Source organism: Crinia signifera, chromosome 6, assembly GCF_055691185.1.
Source record: "Crinia signifera chromosome 6, ASM5569118v1, whole genome shotgun sequence".
NCBI lineage: Eukaryota > Metazoa > Chordata > Amphibia > Anura > Myobatrachidae > Crinia > Crinia signifera.
This window is the reverse complement of record NC_139222.1, coordinates 117,222,364-117,249,309: the sequence shown is the minus strand read 5'-3', so window position 1 is coordinate 117,249,309 and position 26,946 is coordinate 117,222,364. Positions and strand designations below refer to the sequence as shown.

General features: G+C 41.9%; 1 protein-coding gene across 1 annotated transcript in view; it reads left to right on the top strand.

Annotated features, from left to right (window-relative positions):
- The first annotated feature begins 3,127 nt into the window (after positions 1-3,127).
- The window catches only part of LOC146008034 (signal transducer and activator of transcription 5B), a 169,572-nt gene continuing 145,753 nt past the window's right edge, over positions 3,128-26,946 (top strand). The window contains exon 1 of the mRNA XM_083146908.1: positions 3,128-3,431. The gene's annotated coding sequence lies outside the window, so the exon portion shown is untranslated. The remainder of the gene's footprint in view (positions 3,432-26,946) is intronic.

The following is a 26,946-nucleotide window of genomic DNA, read 5'->3' as shown; positions in this document are numbered from 1 at the left end:
GCCTTTTCCCCCTTCACCCACCAGTGTTTCTCCGTAACACATCCCCTTGCATGGTTGCCAGGGAAAACGGCAGTGGGGGGGTGGTAGGTATGCAAGCTTCACAGCTTACCGAATTAGAATGACCCCCTAAGTGTATAATATATATTATTTATAGTATAAATGTGTGTCTTTATGGGTTTTCACAGCAGCAACATATACTAATAATACTCATAGGACCTTATTCTGGTTCACAAACAGTGCTGCAAATTTCGCAGCGCTGCATGTGATTTAAACACCACCCGCCTCCCTCGCTCGTTGTGTTCCCTGCATGACTGCGAATAGATGTTTTGCAGAAACATCCATTCGCAGCCTTGAAAGCGGGGACCAGGGACCAAATAATTTGATGGTTGCCAACTATCAAATGATTTGGAGCGTACAAGCAAAACTAAGGCACTCTCAGGTGCCTTAGTTTTGTGTGTTCCCTCTACGGGAACAGGGTGGGTAGCTGACATCCAGTGATGTCAGCTGCCCGCCCACCAGGAGCCACATCACTGCATAATTTCCATGGGAACACCCATGAAACGCTGGGTGTTCCCATGGGCGCGTCCCTTTGCCTCCACCCATGAAACGCTGGGTGTTCCCATGGGCAAGTCCCTTTGCCTCCACCCCACGCCCACACTGGTGGGTGCGAACGGGAAGGCGAACGCGCTGGGGACTGAGTAAATCAGAATAACCCCCATAGTACTAATAATACGTGCAATATTATCGGGAGTGAAAAACACATACAGTGAAACCTGTGTTTTTTGCGCAGCCGCAGCCTTGTTTTTTTCTGAAAACTGGATGGCTTTCTGGGACTCTGCTTTGCCTGCCTGAGGTAGGGGAATCAAATACCAGATAAGCTTTGAAATGCCTCAGTTTATAGGGGCTAATTAGATAGTACAAGGCAAGCCTAATCACGAGTAATAACATATCAGCCATTATAATAGAAACGCATAAGATTACAGATTTGGCAATACTTTTATGATACATAGTTATAATTTCATTTTTAATGCAGGCTCCTGTTTAATATGTGTTAACACAGAGGGCGGTATTCAATGAGGCTGATTCGCCAGGTTTTTATGGCGATTTTGTGCTGTAAGGCGAATTTCTGACTAAAACGGTGAATCACCCTATTCAATGACCAGATGGCGAATACATTTCAAGGTTTTTTTCGCCATGATTCACCGAGTAGCAATCGCTATCTTTTTCTGGTGAAGTGGAAGGTGAACTTTTAAAATAAAGTGTTTTGTTTTTTACAATTGGTGTCAAAAAATCTGGAATTTTATTCTGAGGAGGGGCATGCTATTTTTATTCATGTGCTGTAAGCACATGAATATATATTTAATTTTAAAAAAATATATATATATTTTTTTTACACAGACCAGCCAGCAGGGGGCCGGAGCCGAGCCGCTCATTAGATATTCATATATTCACTTCACCCGATCATTACATATGCATGATCGGGTGTAGTGAATATACCCGGTCCCCTGCTGGCACCCTCGGGGGGCAGCCTGTGCTGCCTGGCTCCCAGGGAGCCCACCTCCCCACCACAAACGTTCTGGGGCAGGCAGGGAGACTTCCATCTCCCTGCCTGCCACCGTCCTCAGGCTCCCTGCACCATCCGCCGCAGGAGCTCAAATTCGCCGGTCAGGGGCAGCGAGCCCCTGACTCGTTGAATACCGGAGCCGGCGAGGCTCCGGAATGCAGCGAGCAGTGGCGAATGTGCAGCGAATCCTAAACAGGATTCGCTGCACGTCGCCAGTATTCACATTGAATACCGCCCAGAGTGACTAATAATGGTGTCTGGACTCATGATAGACCATTATTGGTCAACAGTCAAAAGGTCGACATGGCACAAAGGCCATCTGGCTCAAAAAGTCTACAGCCAAATGGTCGACATGAAAAAAAGGTTGACATACATTTTTTTGTCAAAATTTTGTGCCAAAATGCGGTATTTCATACCCTACCATCCACTACAGCGTGGAGGGAGAATATACTAGTGTGCCAAGCACATTGAGGCACCGAGCCCGAAGCATGGAGACGGTAGCGGGTACACTTACATGGTGTCTATGTCGACCTAGACACCAGAAAAACTCATGTTGGCCTTTTGAAGTTGTGGATCTTTGCACTGTAGACCTTTTGACGCTGTTGACCTTTTCATGGTCGATCTTTGGACCCTGTCGACCTTTTGACCCCGTCAACCATTAGTGATTGACTGTATATCTAGACATTGTAGATCTAAATATACCATAGCCCTAATAACAAAGAATAAACATTCTAGTGAACAGCTCATCAGTTTAAATTAATAGAAACGTTTTCAAAGACAAATACTCCAGGGACTCGTCTTTAATGACACATGGAGCTGACTCTCCCCTGTAGTAGCTGACTGCCCCCTGTAGAAGCTGCTCCTTGGATGCTCTGGTCTCAGTTCTCTTTCTCTTTTGCTAGGCTGATTACCGAGTTTGACAGTTCAGGGTCACACAGCCTACCCTCGTCCATTCTCAGCACTGATTGGTGACTTCTGTCAACCTTCCTCCAATAGGAAAAGTTCCTATATTGCTGTCAGCGGTCGCTGGTAGAGTGTGAGATGCAGGGCCGCCTAGGCCAGCCGCTAGTACCATAGGCGGGTGTTTACCATACTCCGCGCGGTATCCATTTTACCCACTTGAACCCAGCTGGAGACGTAGAGATTGTTAATAGGAAGAGAAACCAGTTCGTGTTCTGTAACGACGGTTAATAAGGTTTTATCAAGGCACGGCCGAGGATAAAGCAGGGAATGGTTCCGTAGGCACACTAAACCATTATCGCAGCAGACGACGATTACGTCTCAACCTGCGGTTAAAGCAGTAGCCATTTTGTCGTAGCTAACAGTAGTATTATTACAACGTACGTGACTACTTGGTCTCCGTAAAAATGGCCTCGGTTAGAGCTTTGCATTGCGGAGCTGGGAGACAATGATGCATATAACAGATTACTTCTCTATAACCTACCACAGCGATCCCTGCCCTGAGTAGTGGGAGGTGCTAGAGTGGAAATTTACTGCGTGCGCAGCGTGTATGGCTGACGGCAAATGTGGTGGCGGAAATGATGCGCGCGCAGCTGTCTGACGGCTGGGGGCGTGTGTGTGTCCCTAAAGGAGTGAGAGCGTTACCCCAGCCAGGTGGCGCTGCAGAGCGTGCGGACTACTTCCAGCTGAAGCTCGGACAAGCTGAGCAAGCTATATCTTATATATACTACAGAAGCAGCAGCAGCAGATGCATGCAGGGCAGCAACCCGGGGAATTAAATGTGCAACAGGCGTAGAAGGAGGAAAAACAAGGAGACGCAACCTCTTGCATTCCTCCTCCCCCCCTCAGGATAGTGGGGACCAAACACCTCCCCGGGGGAAGAGGTTGCTGCTGAGTCCCCCCTGAGGTAAGGGGGTTTTGTGAATGGGAGTGGGCTGGTGTGGTTCCGTAGACAGCGGGAGGTCCCCGGGGGGTATGCCACCCTGAGTGGAGGACTGCACATTTGTCACTGTGTGTGTTAGGGGAGTGCTGTCACACTGTGTGTGAGTGTGTGTGTAGGGGGAGTGCTGTCAAACTGTTTTTGTGTGTGTGTAGGGGGAGTGCTGTCACACTGTAGGCGCTGGGGGTGTGGGGTATGTGCTGTCACGCTGTGTGTGTTTGATAAGGGTATGCTGTCTCACTTTGTGTGTGTTTTTTAGGGGGTGCTGTCACACTTTGTGTGTGCAGGGGGGAGGGTGCTGGCACACTGTGAGTAAGGAGAGGTATGATGTCACGTGTATGTGTGTGTAATGGGGTATGCAGGCAATCTACGTGTAAGGGGGGGGGGGGGTGCAGTCACATTTTTTAATTTGTTGTGGTGCTGTTACACTTTAAGGAGAACATGCTGTCACCCTATGTGCTTGTAGGGGATGTGCTGTGACACTGTTTTCAAGGAGGGAATTCTGCCATTTTACTGTATGTAGGGAGACAGGCTGCTGTCACAAATCGTGTATAGGTGGTAGTGTCACATTTTGTGTGTGCATTGGGTGATGTGGGTGTGTGTAGCGGTTGTTGATATAATTTTATTTTTTGTTGGGGGGGTTTTGTCAGAGTGCTTGTTTATGTAGGGGGAACTTTGTCACATTGTATATTTTTGTAGGTGGAGAAGCTGTCAGTGCCTAACTTGTTTTGGCGGGGATGCTGTCACAGTGTGTGTTTGCATATGAGAGGATACTGTCACAGTGTACTTACAGGAGTTGCTTTCAGTGTGTATTTGTACAGGGGTTTTCAGATTGGTGTGGTATAGGGTTCCTACAGTCGGGATCCCAACTGTCATTAGCCCAATGACGTGATCCCGACTGCCCGGACTCAGACAGCATGGCGAGCCCAACAAAGCCCCTTGCGGGCACGGTGGCTCGCGTCTATTCTCCCTCTATGGGGGTCGTGGAGCCCCACGAGGGAGAATAGCCGGTGGCCGATGGGAACCCGTCTGCCGGTGTTTTAACAGTCAAGATCCCTTCCGGCACCCGTCACAGAGTATGGGAAGTTGTCCTACTGCTAAGCGCCTTAAGTTTGGAGAATTGGAGACAGACCACTATATAAATAAAAATTTATTTTTATTATGTGTGTTTAATGTAGTGTACACACGGTGCATACAATCCTTGGATTTCGTAAGCATCTGTGCGGTAAATCGAAGGATTGTGTACATGAATAATACATTGTCCGATGTGATTCGAGGGCCTGCCAGTTGCATCGAAAAATTTTATGTCCAGCACATAATATTTATTGAATTGCATGAGTGATCACATGCAATCACTCGAATGCAATCAGCGGCGGTTTTGGGGTGCGTGTGCCAGAGCGTGGGTAGCGGTGGAGCAGGGACTGGAGTGTTGGCAGTAGTGGAGAGGGGACCCACTGCATTGCAGCAGCAGCGCTGTGAAGGAGCATTGAAGGTGGCATGGGCTCTGCAGTGGCGCCAACATTTTTTACTTTCAGGCGGCCGCTGAGAGAGCTCACTCTCAGCCAATCAGATGGCCGCCCGGTTTAAAATTATTTTTTTCAAATTCTGCTGCTGCTGAGAACCGTAGTGCTGCTGCTCCACCACTCTGGTCCCCACACCACTGATGCCAGCGCTCCGGTGCGCGCTACTCCGGCACTCCCCTTCCAGCACCCGATGTGGCATTGGGTGCTGGAAAAAACACACTGGGCACCACAAGATACGATGAGACAGCTCATTGCGACGTAGCATCGCATCCGATCGCATAAGTGTATGGGCACCATAACTTTCTATTTGATTTAGACTATATATTCTTTTGATGCTATAGAATGGTATTCAGCTGTATTCAATGCCGATTCAAACCTGATTTTGTTCTCTTGCTTAGTGAAAATCAAATAGAACTGTGCAGGAAAGACTACATACAGTAGTACAGACCTGTACTATGTAGTCAAAATACAATGTGTTTTGCTTGCTGTGAGATTCAATCAGGATCAAATTGCAAGGCAATCTAACCGTGTGCACACACCTTTAAGATGGCATACTGTCACTTTTTTTGGGGGGGGGGAGGGGGGGTGTATGTGGTATTGTATCAAACTTAATGTGTGCATATAAAGGGAGAGGGGTGCTGTAACATTTGGCGTCACACATAAGGGGGTTGCTCTGTCACAGGGTGGTGCTGTCTCATAATTTGTGTGTAGGAGGGTGGGTGTTCTGTTACACAATTCATGTGTATGTATGGGGGATGCTGTCACATAATTTATGTGTCTAATATCTGTTGTTAAGCCCCATACACAGAGGATATAAGATATCAGGCAGAAAGGGCTTTCTGAACAATCTTGTTCACCATATCGTCTAGTGAACCTGGGGTACTAGTACCCCTGGGGGTACTTTGCATACCAGTTGGGGGTACTTCAAAATAATATTGGTAATGGCGGAAGATGAAAAAAAAGTATTTTGATGGCAGAAGAAGAGCCATTGCCATGGAGAAGAACCATGTTTTGTCACTTACGGTTCTGTCTTCAGCGTCATCAGCATCATCAGAGTCTCCTGGTGCTTTTGCCTGACTAGCAATCCACGGGGAGCTTCCCATGCTGCCCCCAGACATCAGCAATCATCTGCCCTATGCTGATACAGGTGGAGAAAGCAGTGGCATTAATTCTACAGGTGTTAGTGGGAACCCTGGAGAGCGACCAGACATGGAAGGGCACGATTCCTGTCCGTTACTCCTTAGTATAGGCTCACTTCCTCTCCACTCGTAAGTACTGTCTATATTTCAAATTGTGAGGAGGGGGTACTCTTCACTGAAAAGCCTAATCAAGGGGTACGGGAGAGAAAAAAGGTTGGGAACCACTGGTCTAGTGTGTACACTGAGCATTAAAGATAATTGATGCCTACTGAACATGCATGTCAAATTGGCTATACAACCAAACAACCTCCTTGTTTAACAGGTCCTGGTGACCCCAATGAATGATATTGGGGTGCATAGTTGTACAGCTGAATTGTTTTTGGATATAAATGGATATCTTTATTGCATAGTTGTGTCTGATCTTTGACTTGGGTTTTCCTAACTATGGACCTGAATCGGATGTGGTTAATGAATGCATCCAGCAATGCAACAGAATGGTAATGCAGCATGAGTCATCTGATATAAGTAGATGCTGTAATGATCCATGCTGTAACCTGGGACACAACATCATATCACCTGTGACACCATCAGCCAGCTGCATGACCCATTAGGATAGAAATCAGTCTGCCACAGTTCCTACCAAGAGACCAGGAAATCTGTTTTCTGACACAGATCCTGCCCTACCCGCTCCCCAAAATGTATACACACCTTTTTTGTTTTGTTTTAGAAAGCGGTGGGTGACCCTGCCCCCAAATAATAGCAGACTTTCAGTTGCCTGCACCTAATGTCACTAACCTGTACTGAACATTGGTACTTTGCACTCCAACCATATCTGAAACAGACCCCGTATGGGTTGTAGTTTTATAATAAGGTGTGCTCCTGTTTTCAAGGGATTTTGGTGGCTGCCTGTCATTATCAATAGTGTTCTTTGTTGCTTTAAGTGTATTAGTAGCTACAAAGGAGGAATAAATGAAAGCCGTTTTATTGTGCATAAACCCGGTACTTCAGCATTTGAAAATCTATGCAGATGTTACCATACAGCTTGCCTGCTTGAATTGATCTTTCGACAGCATTAAACAGTGAAAGAAAACATTCCACTAATTTTCATAAATATTCTAAGAAGTAACTTCATAATGTTGAACCTTAGCAATGAGGATTTGTTGAGAATTTGGCTTTTTAATGGGATCTTGGCGAGCATGAAGGGCATTATCTGACATTGTATCCTTGATACCGCACCATTTCAATATTTTGGGCTAATTGTGATATGCTTATAAGTGTGAATACAGCTGCAACTAGCCAGTCATGGCAAACTAGGCATGTGACATAGAAAACCTCATTGTATATCTCCAGGTGGACATATGGCTGACATTTTTAAGTGACAATTGTGCATACACACAAAGCAGAAATATCTGGTGAAAGTGTTAAAAAATGACACCATATTATGAGTTGAGCACTTGCCAAAGAGATGCCTATTTCAGTCGTATCTCTTGCATCTAGCATGTGGTAGGTGTAAATTCAAAATGTCGGCTTTACGATATTTAACAGTCGGAAATATCAGTACAATGTTCAGACAGTCGGAAAATGCATATGATATTTAACAGTCGGAAATATCAGTACAATGTTCAGACAGTCGGAAAATGCATATATCGATGAAAAACTTGCCAATTCACATGTGTTTTAACAAACGTCCACAGATTCAACAATTTAGCGTCTGTTTTCAACTGCGCAGATTTGACTTTTTACAAAGCCAAGTGTGCAAGTAAAAAAAGACTTCCAAAATGGCTGAGATTGAATAGGTCTGTGCCAATATTTTTGACTGGGAAATATCGGCACATATTGAATACCCCCCATAGATAGCGATAATTGGCATCTGATGGAGCAATTCAGTTGTTACTACAGTTAAGTGGCACTGGCACCCACATTTCTGCTCACAGCCTCTTGCGTTTAGCTTGCTTTGCAGGCTAAACCAACCGCTTTTGGGCGCATCTATTCATAATTAATAGGCACAATTCTGTTGCTCCACTCGGCACGCTTTAATTATCCATGCCCAAAAAAAACAATTGAATTGCCCCTTCAGAGTGTAATACAGAATTATAGAAGCTTGAAATATGTAGTTTGAATACAGCAGTAGGAACAAAGATCATTGGATAGGTACAGTACATTGTCCTTTTAATCATTTGTTTGTTTTGTATTGTTTCGTAAGACCTCTGCCATCTCATTTGTTTGTTTTTGAGCATGACACTTTTTTTTTTTTTAATCTCTCAAGTAAACAGTTAGCTGCAACTGTGTATGAAGGCTGCCCCTAAGTAGTATTTATTTATTTATTAAGGTGAAGTAAAACTGACCTAAAAATGTACCTGTTATACAAATAGTATTTTTCCTATGGCTTGAAAAGATATATTTGGCTATTCTCACATCATGTGATTAAGTAAGCCCGCTGCCAGCTATTCAATTGTTTCTCCCGACAGGCATCCTAACATCATTAAACAGCTGAATCGCCCTCAAAAAAGTTTTTTGTTGCTGCCAAAATGACTGATTACAGTTCTCTGATCGTATCAATAATTAGAATTGTTTATAAAACAAACTTTCTAATCCATGTTAGAAATCTATCAGGGACACAAAGTCCAAGGGTATACTTGAAGAATGTGGCTATATTATTAAGTTCCTGTATTAATGGGAATTATCTTTTTTAATTTTATACACATCTTTTTAGCATACGGCTTCAACCAGGCTAAAATATTACTGGGAGCCAATACCCTTTAAAATCTCTGGGATAGTTGGGATTTTTTTCCATTGATTTTAAATGGATACATCTTCACCAACTCCTTGTCTGGTCATACGGTTTCCTGATTCATAGATTATCTTTTTCAGTGCTAGATTTTAACACAAAAGATATCCAGTGTACAGGGCTGACTGAATCCCAGAATGTCTAAGAAAACTATTGCTTCTGGCAAATATATTTTAGAACACCTCTTCCTTGTCTCTTTAAATAATCCACTTGGCTCATTGATCTTACTGACTTGATCCTGTCATAAATGATTTGATACAGTATTGGAATATTATATTTTGGCATTGCAGGCCATATGGTGTGTACACACTGTGAGATTCCCTTGCTATTCGACTTAAGTTTTGAGTGCTATGCAATCTTTGCTAACTCTGTACTACTTACATACAATTCATACAATCTGCATTAGATTTGCACTATATAATCATTGCTGGGTTTCGATTTGTGTTTTCACGGGAGTGCGCATCGGGATCGCAAGGTTAAAAACCTGTGATTTTGACTATATCAAAATCTAATGTCAAATCTCACTGTGTACACAGCAATAGTTTTATTGTGAATGTAAATATGATGTTTAAATTGCTTCTGTTGTCTTTTTAGATTGTAACATTAAGCTTAAGCAGAGTATACACTGAGCCATTTGCTGTCTGGGCGGATCGGGCTAACATTTGGCCTACATTGTTCAGTGTGTACTCCGAGGTCCTATGCAATGATGTCTGTTTTGATATGCTGCACATTATACCTGATATCACTAGTGCCACAATGGCCTTTATTTAAATCTGATCGCAGTACAAATTTGTTTGGAAAATGGGCAAAATCATGTGCACCGCAGGTGGGGCAGATGTAACATGTACTGTACAGAGAGAGAGTTAGATGTGTGTGAGTTGTTTTGTTTCTGTGCAGGGTACTGGCTGCATTATTTTTACACTGCAATTTAGATTTCAGTTTCAACACACCTCACCCAAATCTAACTCTCTGCACATGTTACATCTGCCCCACCTGCAGTGCGCATGATTTTGCCAATTTTCCAAACAAATATGTACTGTGATCAGATCTGAATAAGGGCCATAGCGTGATAATGAAGAATGGAACAGTGATAGTTCCGTTCCTCATTTACATTGCTCCGGTGTGTAGAGGCTATCTGGGATGCCAGAATAAATAACTGCCGCTCCAGTGTGTATCCAGCTTTAAATGATAAGGGACAGTACCATCAAGTTGTTCAGTTTTGAAAGACAGTACATTTGTTACAAAGGGTTTTTTCAATGTGTGCCCATATTTTCGACAGTCAGAAATATTGGCATTTATTTATTCAATGTGGCCATTTCTGACCGCATTGTAGGCCTGCAGATTTGACTTGTTAAAATGTAAAAAAAACGCTTCTGGTTTGTCTAATTGCAGCAGTTTTCGACAATTTACAGCCTTTATGTCTGTTGGAGTGGTTCCCACAATAGTAGGATTGAATTCTTAAGGGGGTGTGTACTTACTATTCAATCCTGATTCCACTCTATAAACTCCTCACCACCACCTACAAGGCTCTCTCCTCCTCCACAGCTCCCTACCTCTCTTCACTGATCTCTATCCACACTCCCTCCCGTCCTCTTCGCTCCATCGCTGACCGCCGACTGACCTCTCACCTAATCACCTCCTCCCACTCCCGTGTCCAAGACTTCTCTCGCGCTGCCCCCCTGCACTGGAACAACCTCCCACCACCCATCAGGCTATCTGATTCCCTTACCTCCTTCAAGCGCTCCCTCAAAACCCACTTTTTTCGACTAGCCTATCCCTCCTCCTAACCTCTTTTGATCCTCCTATCCTGCCTCCTTTCCCCTTCGTTCCTACTTATCCTATTGTATTTCGTTCGTCCACCCACCTATTTTTAGTATGTTAACTCTTATGAGTAGGGTCCTCCTTCCTCACGTACTCACCCTACTTCATTACCTCACCTGTGCTCCTGTCCTGTTCTTCCCTTCCTCTACTTCATCTTCAGTCTCCTCGACAATTTTGACACCTACTTCTGAACTGATGCTGATTTTAGTTCTACCAGCTATACCCCTATTTATACTGTATTTTTCAACACACCCTGTACATTACCTTGTCATTTGTTTTTTTGTTTGCTATGTACGGCGCTGCGGACACTTTGCGGCGCCTTATAAATAAACGTACTACTACTACTACTACTACCCTGATCGAATTGCATGTAGCTGTGTACACATTCGGTTTAGACTGTATAGTACAGATCTGTACCCTATAGTCTTGCCTGAATAGTCTATTTTTCTATTAGATTTTGATGCTGCGGGGCTGAGCATGGGGATTGACTAAAAGCCAAATGAGTTTTATTTTTTCCCTTTTCATTCTATTAAGTGTGTGTGTGTGTGTGTGTGTGTGTGTATATGTATGTATGTATGTATGTATATATATATATATATATATATATTACTTATGTAGTATCTGGGCGTCCGATTTTGTGATTGTATGCCTTACCTTAAGGCATACAATCAGATGCGATGCGTTTCGATGCGATTTTGCATAGGATTCAATGTTAAGAAGGTCCTGTTCATTTCCCCACTATCCAAGTGGGCATAGAGTTGATTTTATATAGTGTGGCGAGCCACCGAGCCCAAAGCGTGGCGAGCGGACGCGTATTTCTTAAAAAGTATTCTGTGTCCCCTCGCGGGGCTCGCTACGCTCGCCACGCTTCGGGCTCGGTGGCTCGCTACGCTCGCCACAGGTTTATATCCAACTCCATGCCCACTTGGATAGTGGGGAAAGGAAAAGGACCCCTTTTTCCCATTGAATTCTATGTTAAAATTTGTATACTATCTCAGATATTGAATTTGAATGCCAAGCAATCATTTTCTTGTACATATATAGTACCAGTTACATATCATGTCCTCAGTAGTGCTGTTACATATGTCCCCAGTGAGATTTTAGCTAAACAAATTTTTTTTTCCACTTTCTGGAAAGTATGGTTTTCGGAATAATTCGGATAACGGATATTCGGATACGGGATACTCAACCTGTGTGTGTGTATGTATATGTATATATATGTGTGTGTGTATATATATATATATATATATATATATATATATATATATATATATATATATATATATATATATATATATATATATATATATATATATATATATATATATATATAGTTTTGCGTGGTGGCCGGCACTCCCAATGATAGGTCCAGTCGTTTACTGACCCGGTGCCTTCCAGTGTGGACCTTGCGGCCCCAAATGCAGGGTGTAGGAAGCAGGCGGCACTCTCGGATTTGTGAAAGCAAAAAGTGAGTTTAATCCGACATGTTTCGGGCCAAGTCAGCCAGGGTCCCTGAGGACGGGCTGACTTGGCCCGAAACATGTCGGATTAAACTCACTTTTTGCTTTCACAAATCCGAGAGTGCCGCCTGCTTCCTACACCCTATATATATATTCAAATAGGAAAATAGTCCAAATTGAACCATGTTCACAAACTATTACTGTCAAATTGATGTTGTAAATGGCTGATATTATGTCTGTCACAAAGTTCAGAAAATATATTAAATAGCCTTATCATGCAATCAGCCCTTCTAGAAATCTTTATTAATTGCAGACTTTGGGATTCAGAATAAGTCATTGTCTGAGCACTGTTGTTTTTAAAGTACTTCTAATCTGTAAAGACGGTAGATAGCTTATATAAAATATCTACATAAAATATCTACAATCAGAAATGTAATTAGTATTTAGCATTTGAGAGCTTGTAATATTAAAAAGACATTTCATTACATTTAAAGCTACTATATTGATACTGTAATCAGCAGATTGCCTTTATTTAGTAACAGACAAAATACAGTATATTTTGAGCGCTGTGGGCCAAAGTTTGAGTACTGTGTGCAAATGGCTGCCCTCTGGGAGGGGGATGCCGCCCCCAAAAAAGTGTACAGAAAGAAGGATGTACCAGTATAAGAATAGTCTGTCAGTGTAAATTCTTTGAACTGGTTGAAAGGTGGAAAACGTGTTCCCAACAAACAAAAATCAGATACATCTGCGCATATTTACTGTCTAAAGTTTTTTTATATATTTATTTATATTTATATTCATTCCGATATCTATTTTTTATTCTTATTATTTTTTATTTTTTATTTTATTTTTATTATTTTTTATTTTTTATTTTTATATTATTAAAGATATATTTGCTAACGATAAATCATATATATACACATGTGCTAATGCAAAAGGTTGATTTCTGTGCATAAGATAGCTACACTAAAAGGTTCTATAGTAGACTTATAACTTGAGAAACGATAATGAAAGCACAAAAAGTGAAGCAATTAAGTATTGATCATATACACCTGTGCACATCACCAAGCCAGGTATAAGACCAGCCCACCTAGCTGAATCTTCTATCCTCAATTGAAAAAGCTGCCGTGGTGCGGCGAAACGCGTCTTGAAAAGGAGCCCCTGCTGCCGCCATTTGAACGAGTGGACCTGGAGGAATCTCGCACTTACCGAGCTCCAAAATTCTCAACTTGCCTCGGTCCCCGCTCCGTTCCCTACAGCGCAGCAGTGGTGTGCTATCGGAGACAACGTACAGCTTGCTTACCATTCTACGGCATACAGCAACAACGCTCATAGCAGAGCGTACGGGATCACCAGTCCTAGCAGCCTCCGTTTGTGTCCAGCGGCTTGCGCTTGGCTGTCTGGCCGGCGCGGCTGCCTTGCCATCTGACACCATCAGGCGTGGGGCACATCGGTGAAATCATTCTCCCAATTCGAGACCTGCTACAAAATACTGCCTGCAAGTAAGAACTGTGTTTCTTGTCTCCATCGACACATAAGTGTCGACTATACCGGCTCTTCAAAATATTGGTTGCCTTTTACAACAAAAAATTCTTACTGTGGATTACAATACAAAAAAACCCCCACAGAGCGCTGGTATTTTACCCTCCAAATTCGGGACACTAGTACCTGTATCATATGCGCATATGACAAAGACCTACCGGGACTTGGTAACTATACATCTACCAAATAAGTAATTTGCTATTTGCACATGTTTTTTAACTCTTTTTTATTTTTATTTTTATTGATATCGATGTGTATGTTATTTGTGTTTAATTAATTTTATTAATTGATTTTGGGATTACGTGTTTATTGAATAAATTGTCCTAATTGTGTGCATAAGGCGCCTACTGGTATTTCCTTCTTTCTGCCTTTATTTAGTAAAGCAACTTGCATGTTTAGAAGTCTTTTGTTTTTTCCATAGAATATTTTAAAGTTTTTAAAACCCTGTGGCCCACGTAAATATGTTCTACCAACATCGTAATAGTAACTAAAGCTGTGTACACATTATACTAGAGTATTCTGATAGATTGGCACAACAAATATTATCCAGTGTCTACGTTCTATCATGAGGCTGATACTGCGTTAATACTGGTTGTTGGTCACTTCTTTTGAACATGCATGAAGACTTGTAATATTGTTACCGACCACATACACCTGAAGGTGGCCGATGACAATATCTTTTCCAACAGTGCACAATGTGTATGCAATAAATCATATGTCCGGGAGTTCATGGGAAATTGTTGTCAACCTTGCATTCAAAACAAGTTCTTTCATTGAAGCTGTGTGTTTTCAGGTGGAGAAATGTGTCTTTTATCGGGGGATATAATTGAATAGCACTAAAATAAACTGATGAATCGGGAAAAAAATGTCCTTTTTTGACTTATAATATGTAATATGGGGTAATTGGCTACTTCCCTCATGTAAAAATGAATCTATAGAATGATTGATCTAAAGAGCTCCTGGAATCATATTTCTTAGTAAAGTGTCCTTTTGTGTTTGTAGCAGTCTTGTGTAATTTGTAGGTCATCTGTACAACTTTTAATACACTAGTAAAGTTGTAGCTCTAGTGTTCATTCTGTAGCCTTTTAAGTGTACATTAAGTGTCCATTCAAAACTCTTGCATAGACAAATTATTTATGCATGGTTTACAGTCAGTAGGGGGACATGTGAAGGGATGACCTAAATGTGTTAAGATCATGGTATACTATATATGCTGTAGTAGGTTTATTGTATGTAATAGTTGCATGCATGATTCAGTTTACTAACCTATACAAATCCTTGTTCTCTTCCTACACTGCCATCGATTTGCGTATGGCTCATACTCTACACCAGGCATGTCCAACGTTGGCCCTCCAGATGTTTTGAAACTACACATCCCAGCATGCTTTGCCACAGTTTTGCTATTAGTGAATGCTAAAACTATTGCAAAGCATGCTGGGATGTGTAGTTTCAAAACATCTGGAGGGCCAACGTTGGACATGCCTGCTCTACACTATGCGGTTCTTGGATTGATGTGGCCATATCTGTCATATAGGGACACAACTTGTATATGTGTACACAGGTTGGTCCAAAAGCGGTTGCCTGAGCTCTGGATATTGTGTATACTGCATACAAGATGTTGTTACCATGGTTTTGATATTGTTCAGTAAGTGCCACACGTGTTTGGACCTTGCCTGATGTCTGCTGATAGTTGTACTGAGACTGATTTTTGTCAAGAAGATTTGGAACCAAAAGGATTGTTTGCAACTGATTAGATTATGGCGATGGGTTTGATTTGTGTCTGGGAAGTGTCGCTCATCAGTGGGTGATAAACTCATCTCAAAGATTCATGAAGCCCCAACATGGCATAACAAGCAATCCCATTCTCAATATCTTGACACTCTTCAAGCCATTTATCCCGGTACTTGTGTATTATCTGGGCGCCCGATTTAAAGTAAATCGCATAAGATTTATCAGCCGATTTGCGTCCGATTTTCGACCATTTCCTGCCTCTTTGCATGCTTTTTCATCCCTGCACACCCCCAGGTACTTGTTTCCTAGCACGGCGTCCATCGCATACCATGGCATAACATATGCGATTTTCGGGAAAATGACCCTGGTTGTACAGTGATTCGATTTTTAATTGTACAAGCTCACTGATGGGTGCTTACAATGTTAAATGCACCCCCATTGTCAACGCCACCCCCACTATCAACACCATCCCGAAGCATGACGATGTGGTGTGGAGTTGATTTTAGATAGTGTGGCGAGGGGACGCGGATTACTTTACATGTATTCCGCGTCCCCTCGTGGGGCTCGCTGCGCCCGCCAGGCTACAGGCTCGCTGCGCTCGCCACACTATCTAAAATCAACTCCACGCCGACGTGGATAGTGGGGGTATGAAAAGGTCGGAGGACGCGTACCGCGTCTGCTTGCCACACATCGGGCTGACTTGTATAGTGGTGGGTGTGCAATGATGGAATAGCATGCAAATTGGCCGGAAAACGCGGAAATCGGCCGCTAAATGGCATCCCATTTTTGCATGCGATTTTCGGCCGATTTCGCGGGTGCCCTGATAATACACAAGTACCTTTTGCCAATTACTCTTGTGGGCAACGTAATAAAATGAGAACCTATGGGTCTTTTATCTGTGTTGGAATATGCTAGATGTTCTTCTACATTGAAAATGTACATATTCTGATTACACTAGTCATTGCTTTTTGTTTCTACGTTTTAATTTAGGAACTGTAATTTAGTAGCGTAATCTACAATATGTATATTATCAATATTTGTTTATATGTAAAACCATAAAGATCTGTTTATAAAATCTGTATTTGCCATTTCAATCTGTTAACTTTGCTGGCTTGATTATAATCACATGGCCTGCAGTGTTTCCTGGACAGATAGTAGACAAAGGGCATCATTCAGGGATGGATGCTAATGCAGCTACAAGTGCTTTTCTTTTATCTGCAACACAGCTGCTGATATTAAGAAGTAAAGCTGCTGCCCAGAAATAAAGACCTGTCCACCGGAGCTACCACAACTCAATCGCAATCGAGTACACATGAACAGGAAACTTTTGACTGTTTGAGTAAGTCTGGGGTTACTCAAACTAGATGCGGCAGTAATGTAGGTGCCATCTTTTTGTATGCTTGGGCTCAATGTCCAATACGCAACCAGAAAACGGCTGTGACACACCTGCATTTTAAGAATCCCTCCCCATTAACACCTGTAGATGGTCACATTCTGTCAATCAGTATGCAGAGGCATCCTTATTGTGTGTATGGACATGCAGCTGGGTCTTGCGCAATGCAAACTCGGCACATTTGCAGTCTGCTCATAATGACTCCATTCCGTGGAACATACGATTTGCGTCAATATCTAAATGTTAAAATCAAGAATGTTCACACCAGTGTGACTATTAAGAATATAATCTACCACAGGGAGTGTTGTGTAGGAACATTTTGGACTGCCCTGGTTGCCTATAATCATGGCTAAAATGGCTGCAAGAGGAGTTCTCTGTGAACAAAGCATTATAATCGCAAAACAGCACATCCTCTAATGTTTCATGGTCACCATTGTCTAAAGGTCCATACACACTGGGTGATTTTGCCCAGTGTATATGGACAGTGTTGATGTGAAAATCGATAGTCTGAAAATCGCTCAGTGCATACACACTGAGCAATTTCCCCCCCTGGCCAGAGGGGTGAATGGCTGTTCATAGCCGGATGCTATAGAAAGCTGTTTAGTCTGCTGGTAAAACCAGCAGACAAATGGCGGCTGCTGGCAATGATGTGGGAGTGCGTATCACCCGGCCATCCACACTGGGTGGTTTTTGAGCTGAAAGCAGCTCAAACAACAAAACTGAGGTGCTTTTAGCTCACAATCACCCAGTGTGTATGGGCTTTTAGATGAAGTATGGGTAGAATCAGGTCACCTACTAAAGACCTCACTGGGCGGAAATGCATACTCTACTTGGACAAAATCAACAAGGTGTGAGTTTCCATCCCTGAGTGTCTCCTCCAATATTGTGATATGTGTACATTCATTTGAAATGGAAGGGAAAAACAAGTGCAGTATCAGATCAACTTAGCAGGGGCAACCAGTTTAAAATGGTTAGATGGAAAATGCTGACATCGGAATATGTACTCATTATATTATAATAATAATATCTATTCTTGAATAAAGCTTGTCCAGGCCAATATGAAGAGCCCAGCAAATGAACCACGTTTGTTTGCAGAAAAGGTAAAAGTGTATTAACATATAATATGATATGAATACGCTTGTACTGTTTTTGCAGACTAAGGGCCAGTTGTATCAAGCTCCCAAAAGTGATAAAACTGAGAGTGGTAAACAACCAGCTAATCAGCTCCTACCTGTCATGTTACAGGCTGGGGTTGAAGATGTCCGGTAGGAGCTGAGTGTTTGGTTGTTTGTCACACTCCACATTTTCTGAAGCTTGATACATCTGGTCCAAAGTTGTGGTGGTATGGTCTCTTTGGGCCTTATTCGAGTTCACTCTTTCTGACAAAATCCTTCTTAGATGGACAAAACCATGTGCACTGCCGGGGGGCAGATGTAACATATGCTGATAGAAATAGATTTGGTGATTCTTTGCAGGGTAAATACTGGCTGCTTTATTTTAACACTGCAATATAGATTGAAGTAAAACCCCACCCAAATCTAATTAGATCTGCACACGTTACATCTGCCTCCCTGCAGTGCACATGTTTTTGTCCATCTAAGAAGGATTTTGTCTGAAAGAGTGAACTCGAATAAGGCCCTTTGTGACTTGGACAAACTGGGTTCAAGGACATGTTTAACCCACTGGGAGGAATCCAATTGTTTATCACCGCTCTCCCATCTTAAGTGATGGGAGATTGCGGGGTGATTTTCAATTGCTGATTTTGCTAATTGAGGTCGGATTTTGTGCATACCCATTTCTTTCTGTTGTTGCTGTTCTTTAGTACATCTCTTTTAAAAGTTCCATGATTATAGTGAGTGAACTTGTGTAATGTTATACGCACTCCTGTATCTTTGTTTATTCATCTATACTGTAATGAAGATGTAACTGTTAATAAATGCTTTTTATTTAGTATTTTTCTTACGATACAACTTAAAGTGCTTTAAATTCTCATTAAAAAAAAACACCCAATATAAAATAAGTGTAACAAAAAAGAGAACTAAGCATTGATTTTTTTTTTTTTTAAAGAACTAAAGGGGCATTAAGGAGTAAACTGGGTAGGTCTTGAGTTTGTTTTCAGAGGACATTAGAGTAAAGCCCTTTCCCACTTAGCAAGAAATCTAATTCCATAGAGTTGGGGCCACAGAGCTAAAAGCTCAACTCACCCCCTCCCCATGAATTAAGGAAGATTTCAGGTACTGTTAATCTTCTACAGATCAAAATAAACTAGCATTGTATTTAGGAATCAGAAATTGCTTCAGGTACCTTGGGCCCTGGTCATGGATGGCTTACTGACTTTCAAAGCCCATCTTACGATTTGCCGTCTTAAAATAAGCCATTAAAGGGAGTAGAGAATGGGTGTTATGTGGCTGGAAGGGGTCTGGTTAGATAATAGTCTGGCAGCTTCTTTTTGTATCATAATTCTGCTATTCAGCCTGTTTGTTGCATTGCGTAATTTAGTCATTCTTTTTCAGTTAGGAGGGGGGGTTGGGGGCTTACTTAGCAAGAACTTATGTTCATTTTGCTTAACAATTGATTTTGCCTGTTTTTTCTAAGAAGGTTTTTTTTAGTTCTATATATTTTGAAAGCAATGATTTATACAGTGGGCCAGATGTATGAAGCATCAAAAAGTGATAAAATGGAGAGTGATAAACAACCAGCCAATCAGCTTCTACTTGTCATTTTTCAATCCCAGCCTACAACATGGCAGTTAGGAGCTGGATATTTATCACTCTCCATTTTATCACTTTTTAATGCTTCATACAAGTGGCCCAGTTTTAGGTTTGTGGCAAATGCCATAATTAGTTTAATGGATAACTATTTATATTTGTTAATATAATTGTGTATTATTCACCACAACAGCTCATGTGATACAAGTTCCAATGGAGTAATTTACTAAGTGTTCATTCTAGTACCTGCCAACTTTCAGAACCCATTCAGTTCCTCTTCCCTGCCTGGGAAGGTCCCTGTCTGCTGTAGTGCTTTTAGCACAGTGTGGTCTGTATATCAGCACTAATATGCAAACAAGACCTGTGCTAGAAACGCCACAGCAGACAGCGACACCCCAGGCAGGGAAGAGGAATTGCATGGGTTTTCAAAGTTGGTGGGTGCTAGAATGAACATGAACTAAGATGGTAGTTCTGTTTCAAAAGGCATTTTGCTATGGGTAATGAATCTCTATGTATATGTGTGTGTGTGTGTGTGTGTGTGTGTGTGTATCTATCTCTATCTCTGTGCAGCCAAGACAATTTTGACTATTGTATAGAGTCGTGTTCTAGTCAAAATATCAAGTAAATCTAGTCTATATTGTATGTTCTGGGCTCTGGGGAGTTCAAAGGATATGGCATAGTCAAAATCTCACTGTGTGTATGCACCTTAACATTAGAGACAAGATAATGCCTCTGACCTTGCTGCTTTGTCAAGAGTGAATACAATACACAAAGGGTATACACCCTCCAGTAAGAACAATGTACCCCCTGGAAACACCTGGATGTCAAAATAAGCAGGAGTTGGCGATGGACCAGTCTGTCTTGATCAACTGTACAGAGAGCTGTACAACCACCACTTTTTTTTTAATTGGATATTATCCAGAATAAAAAAAAAAAAGTTAACCATATTCCCAGTTTTAAATTAATAAGTTATTAATGATTAGGTTTGTTTACCTGTTTTTACATAAATCCACATGCATTCTAAAGGGCCCTACACACACAGCGATATTCAGCCACTTTCTGAGCGATTTCAATAAATCGCTCAGAAAATGGGTGTAAATTGCCTTGTGTGTAGACCACACAGCGACTTAAAAGCGTTTCCCCGTGGGTCTGTATCGGCCTGCGATTCAGAACCGCCGGGTTGGATAATTTCAGTGCAGTTGCTCAGAAGGTCCTGCACATCTGCATGTGTGGTGCAGGTGGATGTGCAGGGCCTTCTGAGCAATTAGTAGCAGCCGGAAATGGGGATGTCCACCTGAAGCCACCGGAGATCTGTCGCCCTTGAAGCTGCCGGAGAGAGGTCCTGCTGAGCCGCTGGAAAGTTGCCCGCCTGAAGCCGCCAGAAAGAGGTCCCCGTGAAGCCACCTGCCACGCACTGATAACAAGGAGGCAGCAGCTGTCCTGATCCTCTCTATCTTGATAGATATATATTTTTCACACGTACACAAACACAGAGGCAATCCCAAGGTACCAGACTAGCTTTCCAAGCATTTGTTTTGAGTGAGCTTTCTAGTCTACTTATTTAACACCTTCTTAAAGATAATATATAGTATCTTACTGGTTGCTCATAGCAACATTCCATCTGAAATAGAACTCCCATCTTAGTAAATTTCCCCCAAGTGTCTGCATATGGTTTTGAGAATAACTAGTCTGTATATTTGTGCATGTGGTGCTATCTTACATGTAACCTGTTGCTTTTGGATTAAGATTTAGTTAGCAATATAGACTTCTAAAGACAATACACTGTGCGATTTGGGCCAAAATTCATCCAATTCCAGCAAATTGGCCGAGAAATTGGCCAAAATCATATGTGAATGACATCCGATCCGCTGGTCCTGTGCATTTTAGCATCAGCAAGGTATCTTATCTGATATGGTCAGTAGTGTAGGTGTGCACCACTGGCACACTCCTATCTGCAGAGCGGGGAAGCTCATGGCAGGAGAGGCGCGTGACCCAGCTCTGCATACCCTGCGGCAGCGGGCAGGAGATTTAAAAACTACATTAAAAAAGAACCGGCGTCTGCCCATTCTTTTGTATGGGTTTTTTGTGATAAATCGCATGCAAATTATTGCATGTAAAAGTGCCAAATCGTATGTGAGCCCAAGGAAATCTGATTCGACTAGAACTTAAGACAAGTCAACCTGGTGTTTGGGGGGGCCTTTATGCTCTTTATCTTCTGTTCACAGTGGAAAGCGTATGGGGAAAGCAAGGGGTTTGGCAAGTGAATTGCTCTGTTAGACAGAATTTCTACTTGCTACTGTTGCTTCCTTGTGCTGCATGCAATCTGTTAAACCAGTTTGAATCACACATAATGTACCATGGTTGGGTGTATCTGCCCAGTTTGAAGAGCTCACCTTTCAGAAGGCTGCCATTCTTAGACTTTGAAGAAAAAAAAGTTCCATTTTAAAGTACGTAATCATTTGTAAAGGTGCCCACAGACGCATCGATCCCGGCGTGCGTTCTGTGCTTAACTAGCACACCTAGCATCACATCGTATGCCTTGTGCATGCGATGCTATGCGATAAAAAGCTAGTACAAAAAGTATGTGCAGCACATACTCTTTGTACTGTGCGATGAGGTGCCGCGGGAGCGCGCACCCCATCGCATCGCATAGCATCGCACTGCCGGGATCGGTGTGTGTGTGGGCACCATTAGAAAAAGAGAACTTTTCTTTAAAGTATATTTAAAATAAAAATAAAGATAAAAAATGGAAATTTCCTTCTGGATATGTATACCGTTGTAAAACGTTCCCTTATTTTTGAGTGTTTTATTTGGTTTTTAGCCTTTATTTTTACATGAGAACATGCTATACTAAAGCCACTGTTTCTAGAGCAGGAGTCAGGTTGCTATGGTGCCTAAATTGCTGTTCTCTTTTCAGTAGCAATAGGTCTCAATATACCCTGTTCTGTATCCTTAGAATGCCCAGCCAGCTAGTATGTTTTTTTTTTTTCAAATCTATTTTATCAGTCATGAACATGGTTGGACACTGCCTGGGGGCCCACTTAAAGAGGCCTATAAAATGCTTTTTAGATGTTTTCAATAAGTACTTGTGTTATGTTCAAATTGCAGTTACATTGGTTTGATTTCATATATGAGCACAATAATTATGTTTTGCTTCCTGCCAAGTAAATGATGGTTTTCAGTACCTATGAGGACAACTGCTGTTTATTCTCAAACTAATAATTAAAAAAAATTAGCTTACAAATCTATAAACTTAGGAATTACTGATTTAGGCCACCAACAAACCAAGCTGTTTTATTTGATCAAACTTTGTCAAGAATTTCGGAGGCGATACAGATGGAAGGCTCGGTCAGGACCATTGGGTTCTAGTGTGAAAGTCCGGTAATCGTAAAAACATTTTTCTTTCATGTATGTTCAGATTGTGTTTTAAAATGTCTGGTGCAGTGTCATTCAGAACTATTGCTACACTAGTATTAATTACAAACTACCATTTTCAAGCCAAATACTTAGTATATTATACACTTATTTGGGGGTATTAAATAGTAATGGGAGATCATGGAGCACTATTTAATTGATTTTTTTTTTTTTATATATATATATATAAGTTTATTTTATAGTTTTGCAAATAAAAACAAATGCAGAAAGTGTGTGGAAAAAAATATCGTATATAGAAATTTCCAGAGCTGCACGCCGAGCAGGTAACCCTAGTAAAATAATGCTGGACTCGCTGTAGTGAAAGAGTTGGTAAAGCGAGAGTGCGGTAAATCTAAATGTAAAACAAGAAAATATAGATGTAGGATTTATATTAAAAGTATTGAATGGAAATGTAAACTAAATGGGAGATAAGGAAGAGAGAAAAGAAAGAAGTGGTGGATAAGGGGAAGTTGAGGAGAGATAGGAGGAGGGAGGGTCCAAGTCTGGGTCTGAATCGTAGGAATGGGGAAAAAAAAAAGAATAAATAAATCCGGGTGTAAGTGGCTACTCTTAATGGGGAGCAAAGGAAAGATGTATTCTATTTATAACAAAAGGTCTGAAAAACCAGACTGGAAGGCAACACAGGGGGTAATGTAATTATACAGGAACTGTTTATGGGAAATATTGTTAAGATAAGCTATTTTCTGCATGGCTGCCACATGCCGTCATTTATGTAAGTTTTTAGCGAGAGAGGGAGGATCAATACACTTCCATTGTTTGGCAATTAGACAACTGGCTGCATTCAGGATCTGTATAGCTAATTTGTCAGCAATTATCGAAACCCTCCACAGGACTGTCACGCTAGGCTTGGGTTGGGGAACTGTCAGATGGTAGCCAAACTAGGCAGGAAGTTAGATGGTCGTGTATATATAATGCTTTCTCGTGGAGTGTTAGAATGAAGTATCCCAGAGTACGTATCACTTGTAAGAAGATGGTGGACACTAAATAAACTGTTCCGTAGATTTAATGAAGATTTGCAATAAAGTTCATTCAAAGAATGCCATACGAGATCAAGCATATATGATATACGGGATAAACTTAGGCACTTGGTAAATGTAAAGACTTTACAAACTGTAAATTCCAGTATTTAACTGAAGAGACTAAAGAAGACTAGAGAAATTGTAGAAGACTGTTTCTGAGAATGATAGCTTTGATGCTGAAGAAAGAAGGACTGAGATTAATTATGAAGAAACAAGAACTGTAGCTTGAATATAGTAACCATCTGCATATAGCAAACAGCTGCGTCATGAATGCTGTAGAACCAGAGCTGTGACTTTTTAAGCTGTAGATTTAAGAACTAAATTTAATTGAGAGCGCACTGTTGATCACCAAAATGTTGTAATAAAATAATTAATATTTAGATTTAATAAGCAACAATTCACATACAATTAATAATTAAACTTAAAACGATTTAAACAAATGCTACAATTTACCTGTTCTTAGTAAACCCCTGAGCATCTTAAGACCATGGTTGAACTTAAATTCAGAAAGATAATAGGATCGAGGATAAATAATCCTTAATGCTCTTACCCACTCGGCTGGTAGATGGTCAAACCACTAAACTCCGACCGCACTGCAACCCCCATTCCGTCCCGCTGAGGCAATTATCATCTAAGCCTGTCCATTTACTATCGTACGGAATACAGTGTGTGATTTCCCAGAAGCATTCGTTTTGACAAGGATACCTCAATAACCGCATTCATCCTTTGTCTTAACCATTACTCCCCTATACCGCATTATATCATAATTTCACACTGTCCACATCCACATAACCAGCAGCTCCTTGCAAGGTTATTGGTTTGACCATCTACCAGCAGAGTGGGTAAGAGCATTAAGGATTATTTATCCACGATCCTATTCTCCTTCTGATTTTAAGTTCAAACATGGACCATGGTCTTTAGATGCTCAGGAGTTTACTAATAACGGGTAAATTGTAGCATTTGTTTAAATGGTTTTAAGTTTAATCATTAATTGTATGTGAATTGTTGCTTATTAGATCAAAATATTTTATTAAAACATTTTGGTGATCAACACCATGCCCTCTCTCAACTAATTTTATTTCTTCCTACCAAGTGTCTTGAGTATTCTCTCTGGGAGTAGCATAATTAACCACAGCTGTGGTCATTTGAATTCTTTTTAGTAATTGTTGCGCCTTATATGGCTATAGATTTAAGGACTGTAATAATAAATGCTGTAGCAGAACACTGCGGCTTTAACTGTAGACTCAGAAACTGTGACTATGAAGACTATAGTAAAATGACAACTTGAAGTCTGTAACAGGACTGCAACTTTGGGTGTGGTATAGTAGCCCGACAGTCGGGATACCGACAGTCATTAGTCAGACGTCGGAATCCCGACTGCACAGCGTGGGGAGCGCAATGAAGCCCCTTTGCGAGCTCGCTGCGCTCTCCGCGGGCACGGTGGCGAGCTGCGCTCGCCACCTATTTTATTCTCCCTCTATGGAGGTCGTGGACCCCCACGAGGGAGCAGTCGGGATTCCGACGTCGGAGGAATGACTGTCGGAATCCCGACTGTCGGGGAGCCGTCCGGCACCCTGCAACTTTAAGGTAATAGTAAACATACTGCGACTTTAAGGCTGTTGACTCAGGAAGGTGAAGCACTGCCAGATCACTGTAAATACCCTGCAATGGGTTCAGCTGGTCTCTTCTTGGCAACTCGTGGGACTAAAGTACACACAGAGCTGGAGCAGGATACCAGGAAGGAACAGGAGCTGGAACTGGCAAGAGTTAACTGGGAGTACAAAGTCAGGGATCCTTACTGCATGAAGTAACCTGAAGCACTGGCAAGGTACCTGAGGGCTGAACCCCTTTTAACCGGGATTGACTGGAGAACTACCCTGAGCAGTAATTGGGCAATCCTGATCTCCACCATGGCGGAACTCCATGTACCGGAGACGCATGTGGAACCAGGACACCTCAATGTACTATCCAGCCTCCTGGGGCAGCGTGCATCTGCTACACTCAATGGTGGCTGTGACCCGGCACCTGGACTCTGCCTCCTAGCTGCCACTGCACCCCAGGGCTGCAAGAACATCACACGCCCGGCGGGGAGACCATAGAACCCAGAAATGGAGTCTGAATATTGACAAGGACAGGCCAGGAGAATAGACCAGGGTGAATCTATCTATCTATGTCCTCTAATCTCGCTTAGAGTTGATTTTTTTTTTTTTTTCTTGTGAGGCTTGCAGATCATTGCTTTATGGGTGTCCAGGAGCAGTTAGGGACCAATAGTAGGACTGCCTTTTAGAGTAAAGTAGCTCCTAATGTCGGAGTTTGGAAACAGAGAGGGTTTCTCATCTAAATACCATGTGAAGGAGTCACTGCGCGGGTAAGGAGATTTGATGTTTGCTGTAAATGGACAATGATCTGACCATGTACTCTGGGGGATTTTGACATCCAGAATTAATTGTGCAGAAACAGTGTTTAGGAAGACCATATTAAGTCGTGTATACCTCTTGCACAGAAGAGTAAAAAGTAAAGTGTTTGGCGGTAGGTTCTTTCACCCACCATGCATCAAAAAGGAGATGTTGAGCGCGGTGGAGTTAGCCATATTAAATTAGCAGATGAGATGGGTACGGGCTTGGATCTGTCTAGGAGAGAATCTAAGGTGGTGGTTTTGCACATACAGTATGCTCATTATGGTCGGGTTTAGCCGTGCATAGTAGCTAAACCCTAACCAAACTAATTGAGGTAACGCAAAATGTTGAATTTCAGCATTAAGTATATATGGAAATATATTATATAATAAAAAGGTGACCTGGCAGAAAGATCTCATAAATCAGGGCCAATACGATCAAGAGAAGATTGGCACTATGCAGATTATGCCCAAATTTGCCCATGATTGGGGTAAGAAAATCTCACTCAAAATATATCAAAAAGAGAA